The sequence below is a fragment of the Calypte anna genome, chromosome W (genome assembly GCF_003957555.1).
Source record: "Calypte anna isolate BGI_N300 chromosome W, bCalAnn1_v1.p, whole genome shotgun sequence".
In the NCBI taxonomy this organism is placed as follows: Eukaryota; Metazoa; Chordata; class Aves; order Apodiformes; family Trochilidae; genus Calypte; species Calypte anna.
Window position 1 is genome coordinate 1,808,500 of NC_044276.1, and position 14,479 is coordinate 1,822,978.

The 14,479-nt window shown below is 46.8% G+C and overlaps 1 pseudogene; it reads left to right on the forward strand.

Annotated features, from left to right (window-relative positions):
- The first annotated feature begins 205 nt into the window (after positions 1 to 205).
- Positions 206 to 14,212, forward strand: LOC115600041 (annotated as a pseudogene).
- Positions 14,213 to 14,479: the final 267 nt, after the last annotated feature.

Here is a 14,479-nt window from a genome sequence, read left to right on the forward strand (position 1 = left end):
AACTTTGGTCAAAATGTGGTCACTGAATCCACCCAGGATTAAAATTTGACATCAGCAAGCAACGCAGGAGAAGGTTTAGGATCCACTAAGCCCATCTTAACCATCAGAAAATGCAACAGCTTGGATTTGATCCAACAGTGACACCATCACACAAACACCATGTCCTACACCTGCCCTGACTGTGGGAAAGGTTTTAGCAGAAGATCAGATTTTATCCAGCATCAACGGATCCATACGGGTGAGAAACCCTTTAAATGTTCCGAGTGTGGGAAGGAGTTTAACTGGAGTTCCAATTAAACACAGCATCGCCACATCCACACGAGGAGAAACCCTATAAGTGTCTGGAGTGTGGGAAGGAGTTTTACCAGAGTTCCAATTTGTCAGAGCATCGCCGCATCCACAAGGGAAAGAAAACCTATAAGTGTCTGGAGTTTTGGAAGGAGTTCACCCAGAGTTCCTCTGTATCACGTCATCACCGCATCCATACAGGAGAGAAGTTTTATCCCTGCACCTGCTGTATCCTGCACCCCTGCTGTTAATTTCAGCAAGTGCAACTACTTACAAGAGACTTAGCTAAAAGCAAAAGTACAAGACAGAAAATCACCTTTATCCTGGCCCAAACCAGGACATTCCACCCCTTATTCCATACCATTTGCGTCATGCTCCAATCATTACTATCTCTTATCCCTAAACATATCTATACACAAATCACTACTATCTCTCTATGCTAAAATTCACTAAGTAATTCAGTCTATGATTGCAGATGTTCATCTATTGTAGCAGATTCTCAAAAGAAGGAGGAATCTTCACAGTTCATGTCCATGGTCCACAAGTTGCAGGTTGCAGATGGTAACTTCAAGGAAGTTACTGGATGCCAGACAATGAATGTAGTTCTGGTTTCATCACCACAAAATCATCCAGAAAAACACTCATAGAACACTGTTAGTTTATGCAACAATTCACATAACAGTAGTTAAGGTGGAATACAAGTTCATAACTCCCAAAGAGTCCATGCATTACTGATTAAGCTAGACAAGCAAAAATTAGGAATTCTCACCTAGTGTTAGATTCCCTTGTGGTACACATTGTACTTCTCCATCTTTCATCATCACCCACCAAGTGTGTTCAGGCCCTTGAGCGAAAGCAACCCCACGAATGGGTTTGCCTTTGCCCGAGGCAGGAAAAACCCAAACTGTTTTCCCTAGCAGATTCTTTTCCTGCACCACAGGCACTTTGTCCCCATCTACTGTGTGTAGAAGATCTGACTGAGCAGGACCAGCTCGATTGATGGAACCCCTGGTGTTAACTAACCAGTGTTGGGGAAACAGTTCAGAATTATACAGGTTGTGAGCAATCCTGACTTACTTCAATTTAGGCCACATTGGGTTAATGGTTATTGAGGCCTAGTTAGAGGCTTTCTGAGAATGAGCTAATGGGAAAGAGATAACTTAATTGGCAACAGAAGAGGAAAATAATGATGTGAGAAGAATCTTTCCTTGAGAATGGAATGTGTAATTGGAATACAAAGCCACCTGCATGATAAGATGGTGTAAACAAGACTTCTCTATATAAAGTGAGCGCAAGTTGTTAATAAACGATTTCATACAATCATATTGATGTGCACATGGAATCCTTAAGCCTCGGCGGACTGTTTTCCCACAAACCAGGTAGCTTTTGCCAAGTGCTTGTCTCAGTTTTTAAAAGTTCCACCACTCATTGCCTTTAAGGTAGTTTTTAACAGCCCATTGTACCTTTCCGTTTCCCCTGAGGCTGGTGGATGATAGGGAATATGGTATATCCAGTCAATACCATGTTCTTTGGCCCAGTATTTATAAGAGTATTTTTGAAATTAGTTCCATTATCGGACTCAGTTCCTTCTGGTGTACCATGTCTCCACAAGACTTGTTTCTCTAGGCCCAGGATAGTGTTCCGGGCTGTGTCATGAAGCACAGGATATGTTTCCAGCCATCTTGTACTTGCCTCCACCATTGTAAGCACATAGCGCTTACCCTGGCTGGTTTAAGGCAGTGTGATGTAGTCAACTTGCCAGGCCTCTCCATACCTATATTTTGACCATCTCCCTTCATACCACAGAGGTTTCAACCTTTTTAGCTTGCTTAATTGCAGCACATACATCACAATCGTGGATAACTGGCGCAATAGCATCCAAAGATAAATCCACCCCTTGGTCACGAGCCCATCGATATGTTCCATCCCTGCCTTGATGACCTGAAGCACTGTTGGCCCATTTGGCCAAAAACATTTCACCTTTATGGTCCCAGTCCAGATCTATTTGGAACACTTGAGCAGCCTCATCTGCTCGTTGGTTGTTTTCATTTTCCTCAGTAGCTCGATATAAAGGTACGTGGGCATCTACATGACGCACTTTTACATCAAGTTTCTCTAACCTAGCAGCAATGTCTTTCCAGAGTTCAGCAGCCCAGATAGATTTATCTCTATGTTGCCAGTTGTTTTGTTCCCACTGCTTTAACCAACCCCATAAGGCATTTGCTACCATCCATGAGTCAGTATAAAGTCTCAGCCACTTTTCTTGTTCAGCAATGTCCAAAGCCAATTGGATGGCTTTTACCTCTGCAAAGTGGCTTAACTCACCATCTCCTTCATCTGTTTTTGCAACTAGTCGTGTAGGATTCCATACAGCAGCTTTCCACCTTCGATGGCCTCCTACCAGGCGACAGGATCCATCAGTGAAAAGAGGATATTTTTTTTCATTCTCTGGTAGTTGGTCGTATGGTGGGGCTTCTTCAGCCCATTTTACCACTTTTCCTGGTGGCATTCCAAAGTGTTTGCCTTCTGGCCAATTTGTTATTGCTTCTACAATTCCTGGATGATTGAGTCTTCCTATCCTAGCTCTCTGTGAGACTAAAGCAATCCATTTACTCCAGGTAGCATCGGTAGCATGATGGGAAAATTCTCTACCTGTGTACATTAAACCCAGTACAGGCAATCGTGGCACCAGGAGGAGCTGTGCTTCAGTACCAATCACTTCTGAAGCAGCTCTAACTCCTTCGTATGTGGCCAGTATCTCTTCTTCAGTGGCTGTGTAGTTGGCTTCGGAGCCTTTGTAGTTTCGACCCCAAAATCCTAGAGGCCGGCCTCGAGTCTCTCCTGGGGCTTTCTGCCAGAGGCTCCATGAAGGACCATCACCACCATCTCCAGTGTAAAGCACATTTTTGATGTCTGGCCCTGTTCGAATTGGTCCGAGGGCCATTGCCTGCACAATCTCCTGTTTAATACTCTCAAAAGCATCTTGTTTTTCTAAATCCCATTTAAAGTCTTTCTTCTTCCGAGTAACCTCATAGAGAGGTTTCACAATCTGATTATAAAGAGGAATATGCATCCTCCAGAAACCATCAGTTCCTAAGAAGGACTGAGTTTCCTTTTTGGTAGTTGGTGGGGCCATAGCTGTTATTTTGTTAATCACGTCCATTGGGATGTGGCGACATCCATCTTGCCACTTAACCCCCAGAAACTGTATCTCTTGTGCAGGTCCCTTGACCTTGCTCCTTTTAATAGCAAAACCAGCCTCTAGAAGGATTTCAATTATCTTCTTACCTTTCTCGTAGACTTCCTTTGCTGTGTCACCCCACACAATGATGTCATCGATGTACTGTAGATGTTCTGGAGCTCCACCCTTTTCCAAGGGATCATGGATCAGTCCATGGCAGATGGTAGGACTGTGTTTCCACCCCTGGGGCAGTCGATTCCAAGTGTTCTGGACATCTCTCCAGGTGAAAGCAAACTGCTCTGCGTTCTGGTGTTATAGGAATAGCAAAAAATGCATTAGCAATGTCAATAGTCGCATACCACCTGGCTGCCTTTGACTCCAGCTCATACTGAAGTTCTAGTATGTCCGGCACAGCAGCACTTAGTGGCGGTGTAACCTCATTCAGGGCACGATAGTCCACTGTCAGCCTCCACTCTCCATTAGGCTTTCGCACTGGCCATACAGGACTGTTGAAGGGTGAGTGAGTCTTGCCGATCACTCCTTGGCTCTCTAGTTGCCGGATCAGCTTGTGAAAGGGGATCACAGCATCTCTGTTGACACAATATTCTCTTCGATGCACTAGTGAAGTAGCAGTTGACACCCGCTGGTTTATAGTTCTCAGCAATCCCACTACAAAGGATTTATCTGAAAGGCCAAATAAAGCATACAGCCATTCTGCATTCTCAATCTTAATAGCTGCAGTACCAAAGGACCACCGGTACCCTTTCGGGTCCTCGAAATCACCTCCCTTGAGGTAGTCTATGCCAAGGATGCACGGAGCATCTGGACCAGTCACTATCAGGTGTTTATGCCACTTTATTCCAGTGAGGCTCACATCAGCCTTCACAACAGTCAGTTCTTTAGATCCCCATCAGTCCAGAAATAGTGATGGAGTTTGTCCCTTTCTAATTCGATGGCATTAGGGTGCACTGTGCACCAGTGTCCACCAAGGCTTTATCCTTTTGTGGCTCTAGTGTGCAGGCCATCGAATCCACATAATCCAATAGATTCGGTTTTCACTCTCCTCCACCTGGCTGGAGGGAAGGGCATGTCTAAGCTTGAGCACATACAACATTATCAGTATTTGCATTTCTGGAGTTTGCATCCCCAGTAATCACACCTGATGTACAGGGATCTTGAGTCACCAGCATATTTGGATTGGGTAACTCCACACTGGAGATTTGAGCAGCCATCTTTTTTAGAAGGACCTCCTTTTGCCTTCGTCTTATTCAGCAACTTACAAACTTGCTCCTCTAGGACAGCAGTAGGTTTCTGGTCCCACTTTTTCATGTCCTCTCCATACTCACACAGGAGTGCCCATAGGATTCCTCTTGCTGAATTCTGTTTCTCTCCATTCCGTCTCATAGGAGGGCGTCTCCTCTTAATGGCTGCAATGCGGCATCCTATTCCTATCTGAGGAAAAAAGGTGACTGCAGTTTCTCAGATGTTCTCTTTATAGCTGAGACCCAGGCCCGACAAGGGGCTATGAAAGCATCTTCACACTCTCGTACTGTTTTAATCACATCACCCACAGTTGCATCCACATCTGCAGGAACCCATGGCATTACTGACAGTGTGTGGTTAAAAGGTGGTGGCGCAGCATGCACAAACCTTTGCATCATAGTCCTAGGGCACGGTACGTGATAAGGACCTTCAATGTCATCATCATTATAGATCACGTCTCATACAGCCAATTCTTCCAGATACCTGATAGCTTTTCCAAGTTTGGCTGCTTTGACCTGTGGGCAGTCTATTTCCTCTTTATAGGGATATCTCTCCCTTACAGCTGACAAGAGTCGTTTCCATAGGCTGGTAGTTCCATCCCTTTCCCCAAATGCCCGATCAATACCTGCTTCTTTGGCCAGGGATCCCAACTGCCTGGCTTCCTTCTGAGTTAATGTTATGGTAGCAGCCCCTTCATTCCAGCATCGGAGTAACCAAGAGAGGAGTGGTTCACCTGAAAAACGGCTGTAGTCTTTTCTCAGAGTATGCAAGTCTCTCATGGAATAGGACTGAGCATATTCTGAGTCTGAGTCCTCAGCTGACTCTGCTTTAGAGTCTGCTCTAGCTGCTCTATGAGGAGAGGCAGTATCCTCTATTTCCTCTATCACCTGGTGTCGCGATCTGCGTATTATTTTATATATTAATTATGAGGAAAATTCAGCCACTGACTCAGAGATGACGCTTGAATTAAAAAGTAACCAGACTGCTGGATTTAAAATTAGTTACAAAAGTTTATTTCTAAACAGGGAAAGCCACTTTTACTAGCAACAAGGCCTTTTGTATAAAGTAATCACCTTAATCGATGGTCATTAAGAGTAACAAAGGGAGAAACAAAACACAGGGCCAGGCCTCAGGCTGGAGAGTCTCCTGGTTCCTCGGGCTGGGGTTGCTCCAGGTTTTCGCCGTTGAGTCGCTGCTATGCCTTTTCGTAGCTGGAAATCAGGGTGACGAGCTGAGGAGACGTCGAGCCGAAGAAGCCTACCTTTCCCGTCTTTTCCTAGGGTTATTTATCCCCCAAAAGAAGGGGGGGGTCCCTTCATTCAAGATGGCCCTGATACATACAAATCTCCAGGCTTCCTGGGATGAGTCATTTCTTATCTTTGTTTCCTGGAACCCTGCTAGGTTTGGGCGACCAGGTGTCTGTCAGACAATCCTTGAGATAAACATATGGTATTTACCAGCCGTGTTGCGGGAGGAGCCATTCTTGCCCCTAGGGCTGCTCCTGAGGCCTCGGGGTTTAGCCCATTCCTGGACGATGTCCTAGGGCTGTTCCTGTGGCCTCGGGATCTACCCCTTCTTGCCTGCTCCTGGGGCTCCTCGAGCTGTGGGCTTCTCCATCGTCACTGAAGAGTGAGAGCTCTCTCTGTGGGTGTCAGCTGCTCTCTTATTGGCCCCGTGCTCCTGCACATGCTCAGGAGGGAGGCCAGACACAGGTGAACCCACACCCACTCATCAATAACTCAGGGCACCTGGTCCTGTCTCACTACATTTCCCCCCCTTTTTTTTTTTTTTTTTTTTACATAGACATTTACATAGCACGATTTTTTATACACAAGAATACACTTACAGGATTTTTCTTCGGGCCCCACGGGACACTCAACTAAGAGCATCGAGGAGGCGCCGAGAGGTTAGAGGATTTTTACACAAAAATATAACTTACAAGATTTAAACATATAACTTACATATAACATATAACTTATTTTACATATATTTTTAGGGAGAATTCTCAACCCTTACACGTATTTTGGGGAGAATTCTCAACCTTCTTTCTTTCAACCTTCTTTAAGGGGAATTAAGCATACCCATATATTCGCTCGATGTCAGCCCCTTTCTGGCAAAGTCTCTGCAAGTTGTCTGAGCACTCTTCACAAAGTCTCTGCAAATTGTTCTTCTAGTTATTATTCTCCCTCCTGTATCTGCTCTTCTGGCTTGGTTTCCCTCTGCTCAGGGTTTTCCAAAGAGATTTCTGGTTCCTCATGGGTTTCTGGTTCCTCCGTGGGATTCCATACTTTATACTTTACTTTAATTAATTTATTTTTTTATTTTTTTTTTTTCTTCTGGTTCCTCCGTGGGATTCCATACCATGGGATTCCATCCTCCTGGCTTCCTTCTGCTCAGGGGTTTCCTGTCCAGAGAGCTTGTTGATCATACCTTACAGGGAGAATGTTCTTGCAGTTTCTGTGCCAGCTAGGTTTTCTGCAGGTTGCCCGCATTCTCCACCAGACAGCCGGGTGAAGGAAAAAAAACTGGACCGAGAGGCATATTTTATATTTTCAGTTCCACATGTATACCACACCTGGTCATCTCGTTCAGACTTGGAAGGGTTAAGGCTCATTTCTGATTTCCATTGTTTTCCTTTTCTCCTAGTTACAGGGTCAAAAAGTAACTGTGTGGGCTGAGGGGGAGAGGCTGTGGTGTCTGCAGCAGTAGCAGCAGCAGGGCTTGTTTTCTGAGCAGCAGCAGTGTCTGTGGGGGTAGAGACAGTAGATGCAGCTGTAGCAGATACGCTGGCAATGCTCGCCGGCCTTATCTGAGTTGTGCCCTTGCGTGAGGGGGGGCGAGAAGCGGCTGCGAAGGCAGGAGTGCGGGTGCTCTCTTTACGAGGTGTGCTCGTTCCCCTTGTTGTAGTTGTCTTACTCCTCACCAACATATGATAGTACATGAGAATATTCACAGACACCTGAACAACAATGCCTACAAGAATCAGGAGGTTCAAAACTATAACAATCATAATGCCATTTTGACTAGAATCCATTGAACTCAGCCCAAGAGTGGTATATTTCCTCAAAAGAAGGTGGAAAATGTAATTACCAACAAAGTTCTTAATCCTTGTATGAAACACCACTGCACAATGCACCATGATATACATCAATATTGAGGACCATACTGCAACGAAGGTTATTAAGCAGCTCTTATGAAAGGAAAACCACATATTAACAGCAATTCCAGCTGCGAATAAGCAGATCACATACCCTAACTACCAAAGGTAAGGCATGATTGGTTTAATCTCCGACCCTGTGAAATTTCCAAAGGAAAAGGTCTGATTCCCACTCAGTGAAGCCATTCTTCCACTGGAGTTGGAAATAAAACTATTCCTGCAAATTGGTCAAAATTTGAACTGGACTCAAGCCAATTAGCTCTGGCCCCACGTTGGGCGCAGATAAATCTGTCACGGTTTAACACTGGCCCGGCAATAAAACCGAGTAACAGATACTCTCTATTAATCTCTCTCTCCTCCCTGATAAAGAAAGGAGAGAGAATAAGGGAGAGAGACTTATGGGTTGGAAACTAAACTACACAACTTTAATGAAACAGTAATGATAAATAGGAAAAATTACTAAATATAGACAAATCTACAGGAAAATGGATACCCCATTCCTCCCCCCTTTTCCCCCAATAACTCTCACATCACCACCGAGGCTGCAGGGCAGCCCTGGGAAAGTCCAGGCTGGACTCCTGGAGTCGGCAGCAGTCGGGAACTGGAGGCAGGAACACACAGATACAGGCTGGCGCGGATCAGGACCACAGGCAGGCGAACGGACGGAATCCTTCCAGGATGCCGGGTGAAGGAAGGGAAGCAGGAAGGGCAGGAAGGGCAGGCAGCCGGAAGATGGAAGCAGGAAATCATGGCTTGTCCCTCGTGATGCCTCAAATTTATGAGTATGACGTATATGGGATGGAATACTCTGTTTGGTCAATTCTGGCATCTATCTTGTCCATTCCTCCCCAAAGGAGGGCTGCAGGTGGGACCTCTTTATTCCTTCTGAAAGGGTAAAATGTTTTCCTCAGAGCTGAGCAGTGTCCTTGGCTCTGCATACCAGTCTCTAGCAGTAACTATAAACATCGAGTGTTATCAGTCCTAGAAGCACACACTATCTGAGAAACTTGCTGTTAATTTCAGCAAGTGCAACTACTTAGGAGAGACTTAGCTTAAAGCAAAAGTACAAGACAGAAAATCACCTTTATCCTGGCCCAAACCAGGACAATGTCCTATCCAAAATTTGAGATTTAATATTTGTTTTAGCATCATGAAGTTTTTTTTACCAAATAAGGAAAATCCAGAAAACTATTTACAATTAAGATGCCCTCCTAAACGGACGTGGCAGGATGGGATCCTGGACACTTTTCCTGCACAGAAGGCTGGGTGTGCAGCTGAGGGAGCATTAAAAGAGGGAGGCAGTAGACTGCAGGACAATGCTGACAGCAACAGAGCAGGATCGTCTCTACTACATGGTTTTTAAATCCTTTCAGGGATGGTGGTTCCACCACCTTCCTGGGCAGACTGTTCCAACACCTAACTACTCTCTCAGGAAAGAAATTCTTCCTCAGATCTGACCTAAACCTCCCCGGTGCAACTTCGGGCCATGTCCTCTTGTCCTCTTATTGTTCACTTGAGAGAAGAGGCCAGAACCCACCTCAACACCACCTCCTTTCGGGGAGTTGTAGAGAGCAAGAAGCTCTCCTCTCAGCCTCATCTTCTCCAAAGTGCACATTCCCAATTCCCTCAGTCTCTCCTCAGAACACTTGTTCTCCAGCCCCTTCACCACCTTGTAGATGCCTGTAGACTCCAGGAGCTGGCACAGCTCTTCAGAGGAGCGTTACTGCTCCTTGCCTGTAAGGAGATATGCTTTATTAGCTCTCCTGAAACCTCTGTGACACCATGGGTGATGTGATGGGACACCTCGAGCAGCTTGCAGTAAGGCTTCTCTCAGTTGTCTCCTGAAGTAAGACAATAAAAACTCCAATAGTTTTTCATGACGATTGAACGAGAGAGCTCAGTAGAAAAGAATCAAGATGAAAGCCCCAGAACATCTTCCTTGCTTTCTTGATTGATTGATTTCTTGTGAAGCAGTAGTTTTAGAGAAATAGAAGTAGCAGTTTAAAGAAACATATGCAATGATTTTACAGAAGTAGAAGAATAGAAGTAGTAGAAATATCAAAGCAATAAATTTAGGGAGTCTCCTGGAAATTTACTAGCTGAGTAACAAAAGTAGATACATGTATGGCAAGGGTATATGTGAAAATGGAATGCAGTTAATATGGAAAACTTATCCATGATTATGGGATATATGAAGGTTGCCGAACTTTACAGAACAACCAAAACTGAGACAAAATAAATTATGTGTTCTTTTTGTATTTGTAATTGTGCTGCATTTGTGTAAATTTTCCATTCTTTTTTGGTTTTGTAATGCTCTACTATTGTGAAGTTTGTGATCACTGTGCATAGCGAATAATGTTACTGCATGTGATGAAACCAAAAAGTCTCTGATTTGGAGTGCAGTTTTAGTGAACTAAAACACATCAGTTGTAAAGTGCACTTCCTGAACAATTGAATTAGAAATGCGTTTGGAGAACTAAATTCACCACTTCCTGAATTGAAGAAGCTGGAGTGAAGATGCTAAGCTTGTAGCCATCATGATATCATTGCCTTATGATATTGCCTTATGACATCATGATGCCTTAGGATATTTGGACTCATGGGGTGAGGGGATTGGACTGTTGAGATGTCATTTGAGTATGTGGTTTTTGTGATCCAAGCAATCAGCCTTTGTGATTGCACAGCCTGAACAATGAAGTATCTATTTTTGTGCCTTTTTAATATATATATTCATACATACTTATGAGCGATTTGTGATCCCTAAATCTTGCTTGAAAAAAAACTTTAATTGTTAGAGGAACAGAACTGATATTATGACTGTACAGAAAAAGACCTTGAGTGTAATTTCATGTTAATCTGATCAAGAGGTATTTGGATGGTCTCAGGAGGCTGTCACTCTTTGTTTACCCTCAGAGGGTAACTTTTCCCTCAAAGGGAAACTCTGGCCTGGGAGATGGAATCTCCTGTGGCTGTTGTCTGGGTCAGGCCATGGGTTGTTACAGTCCTGTGCTGTTGTGCCAGCAGCAGGTGGTTGTGCTGGAGTGCTCTGACATTTCCTGTAGCCCCCACAGGGCTCTGCTTGGCACCACAATTGAGAGGCTGCCCTGACTGAGGTTGGACCACCCCTGGCACCTCCAGTGGCACCCGTGGCTTGCAGGGGAAGAGGAGGGAAAGGAGATTCCCCCTGGCACTGCCTGGGTGTCCTGTGGGAGAGTGGGAGAAGTAGAAATTGTGTCTCTAGAGGGGAACTGGCTGTGCTCGAAAGGAGGGAGGGGACATGAGCAATGACTTCAGTGTGTGTCACATTGGGTTCTTGGGGAGACCCAGGGAGGGCTAGAGGGAGCCCCGAGAGAGTTGAGCAAGTGGCTGCTGGGCCAGGCTCCTGAGACTGAGAAAGCTGCTGGCAAGCAGAGAGTGCTGCAGAGAGAGAGATCTGGGCAGGAGCAGCTCCTCTGCAGAGTGCAGCAGGGCTGAGGGCACTGCCTGCAGGAAGCAGGGCAGGGGAGAGGAGGGAGAGAGAGGAAAAAGGCAGCCTGGGCTGGGAGGAGAGCTGAGAGCTGCCTGGGGGAGAAATCTTAGCCTCTGCCATGGTGAACCTCTGGCTGCAGGGCAGTGAAGCTGGGCTTCCTGTAGGGGGTCTTCTCCAGGTGGTCGCCTGTGCCACAGCTGATGGGATCCATCTGGAGGATTTTGGTGGGCAGGAGGAAAAGGTTTGGCAGAGCAGGGCTGTCCTGGAGCAGCGTCAGAGAGAGAGGGCATGGGGCTGCCTTCTGCTGGGGATGGCTGCAGGGGCTGAGGGGGTGTGTGCTGGCAGGGGTGCCCAGGGCTGGCTGTACTTCAGTGTACTTGTGTCCTGCAGCCCAGGGGCTGTGTGCTGGGGCAGGGACTCTGCTGCCTGCCTGCCAGGGACAGCTCTCAGCATGCCCAGGGAGCTCCCTGGTGCTGGCAGAAGCTGTGGCTGGCAGGAGACAGGGAGCATAGGGTAGGGTCCTTCTCGTTTTGAAAGGGTTCTGTGGGACAGCACTGCTCTCGGATCCAGATCATACCCACAGTATTTTGCAGGGGATTTTCATATACACTCTCAGGGGACAGATTCCTGATGGGAAGCTTGGCTTTCCTCAGGCTGCACTTCCACTTTCTCTTGTTAGGGTGGGAGGAAACCTCATCTGGGGAGGTGAGATCAGGGGCTGTGAATCCCTCACCATAACCCTCCTGTGTGCTAGGAACCTCATCCAGTGCTTTCACCCTCCTTTACCTCAAAGATATATCCAGCATCACCTTCCCAGGTTTATCAGGGTCTGTGTGACAGCACAGCCCTCAGCCAGCCCCTGGGGTCTGGGGTGTTGGGCACCTCCTCCTCCATCTGTTTAAGTCACTCTGTGCTGCCATGTTCCCACCTCCCCCTGCCCACGGGCTGGAGGTGCCTGCCAGGCATTATCACCATCTGGGAGGGGTTGTGCACTGCTGGGGGAGGGAAAGGCTTTCCTGAGTGCCCCTCTGCCTCTCTCCATGCCCCCCTCAGCTGCTCTTGTTTTTGATGTCAGGCTGGGACCAGGAGTTTCAGCTGTAGGCACAGCTCTTGTGGCTCCTCCCATGCAGATGGTTTCAGGCAAGGAGGTGTCCAGCTGTGCTCTGCCCTGGGAAGCTCTGGGCAGTGCAGTCTGAGTGAGGCTGGGCAGGGAGCTGACCTCCCTTCATCAGATGCCCTCATTCCATCCCTGGGCTGTCTCCTTGGGGCGTCTGTGCAAACTGTGAGCTGCCTTCCATGGGGCACAATGAGCCTCCTGTGTCCTGGGCTGGAAACGGGGTGCTGTGACCTTGAGACACTGAGTGCTCTGAGCTGGGTCCCTCTGCTCTCAGCAGGGAGAGACAGAGACACAGCCCAGCTCCCCCTTCTCTGCATGCAGCTGCAGGCAATGCTCTTTGCTCACTCTGTTCTGCCTGAGTGCTGCAGCAATGCTGAGGGTTTCTGATACACAAGAACACTCCCCAGAGGAGATGGGGTAAGCTCTAACAAAAAACCCCCAAACTTCTAAAACTGCATTTTCTTGTCAGGAATCTTTTATGCAGGGAGGAGAGTATCTGAAATGCCTTTGGCATCACTAACAATCACATATGAAAAATGTCCACTCTAGGATTGCCCCCTGTCCCCACAATTCTCTTTAAGCCCCTGTTGCAGAGCTGGGACAACTCCTTGGCAGCCTGTTAAGAGTCCCTGGCCTCTTGACAGAGACAGCAACAACCATGGCTGAAGAAAATTGCATCTTTGTAGGATTGAGAGGGGGATTTTTTCATAGAATTGTCTCCTAAATTATTGTGTTTCCTCTTCAAACAGCTCTCCATGCCTTTTAAAAGCAGCCGATGTCCAACAGCAGCTCCATCAGCCCGTTCCTCCTCCTGGCATTTGCAGACAGGCGGGAGCTGCAGCTCTTGCACTTCTGGCTCTTCCTGGGCATCTCCCTGGCTGCCCTCCTGGGCAACGGCCTCATCATCACCACCATCGCCTGTGACCACCACCTCCACACCCCCATGTACTTCTTCCTCCTCAACCTCTCCTTCCTCGACCTGGGATTCATCTCTACCACTCTGCCCAAAGCCGTGGCCAATTCCCTCTGGGATAACACGGACATCTCCTACAAGGGATGTGCTGCACAGCTTTTCTTCTTTGTCTTCCTTCTTTCAGTAGAGTTTTATCTCCGGACTATCATGTCCTACGACCGCTACATGGCCATCTGCAAACCCCTGCACTACGGGACCCTCCTGGGCAGCAGAGCTTGTGTCCACATGGCAGCAGCTGCCTGGGACACTGGGTTTCTCAGTGTTCTTCTGCACACAGCCAATACATTTTCCCTGCCCCTCTGCCAGGGCAATGCCCTGGACCAGTTCTTCTGTGAAATCCCCCAGATCCTCAAGCTCTCCTGCTCACACTCCTACCTCAGGGAACTTGGGCTTCTTGTGGTCAGTCCTTGTGTAGCCTTTTTCTGTTTTGTTTTCATAGTGATGTCATAAGTGGCAATTTTCAGGGCTGTGCTGAGGATCTCCTCTGAGCAGGGAAGGCACAAAGCTTTTTCCACATGCCTCCCTCACCTGGCTGTCGTCTTCCTTTTTATCAGTACAGCCATCTTTGCCTTCCTGAACCTCCCTCCATCTCTCCCCCATCTCTGGACCTGGTGGTGGCAGTTCTGTACTTGGTGGTTCCTCCAGTATCGAACCCCTTCTTCTACAACATGAGGAACCAGGAGCTCAAGGGTTTTCTGAGGAAGCTGATGACTGATATAGACTGCCTGACTTCATCTGCAATTGGCTGCAGGTGTATGCCATGAACTATCAAGTTTGTCTTTTCTCTTTTTCCTTTTTTTTCCCTTTTTCCCCCTTGTAAGCTATTCTTTTTAAAGAAATATCGGTAGTATTCCCCTCCTCATTTTCCACCTATTTTGTGTGATACAGTAACTTTATGTTAATAGGGTAGTGGCTTGTATTAAGTGAAATAAATGAACCTTCAACATTTTTTTTTCTCTGAGATCCCTCCTAAGTGCAGCAGGAATGAATGGGAAGGGAATGTAACGTCATTATTCATCCTTCCTACTTTA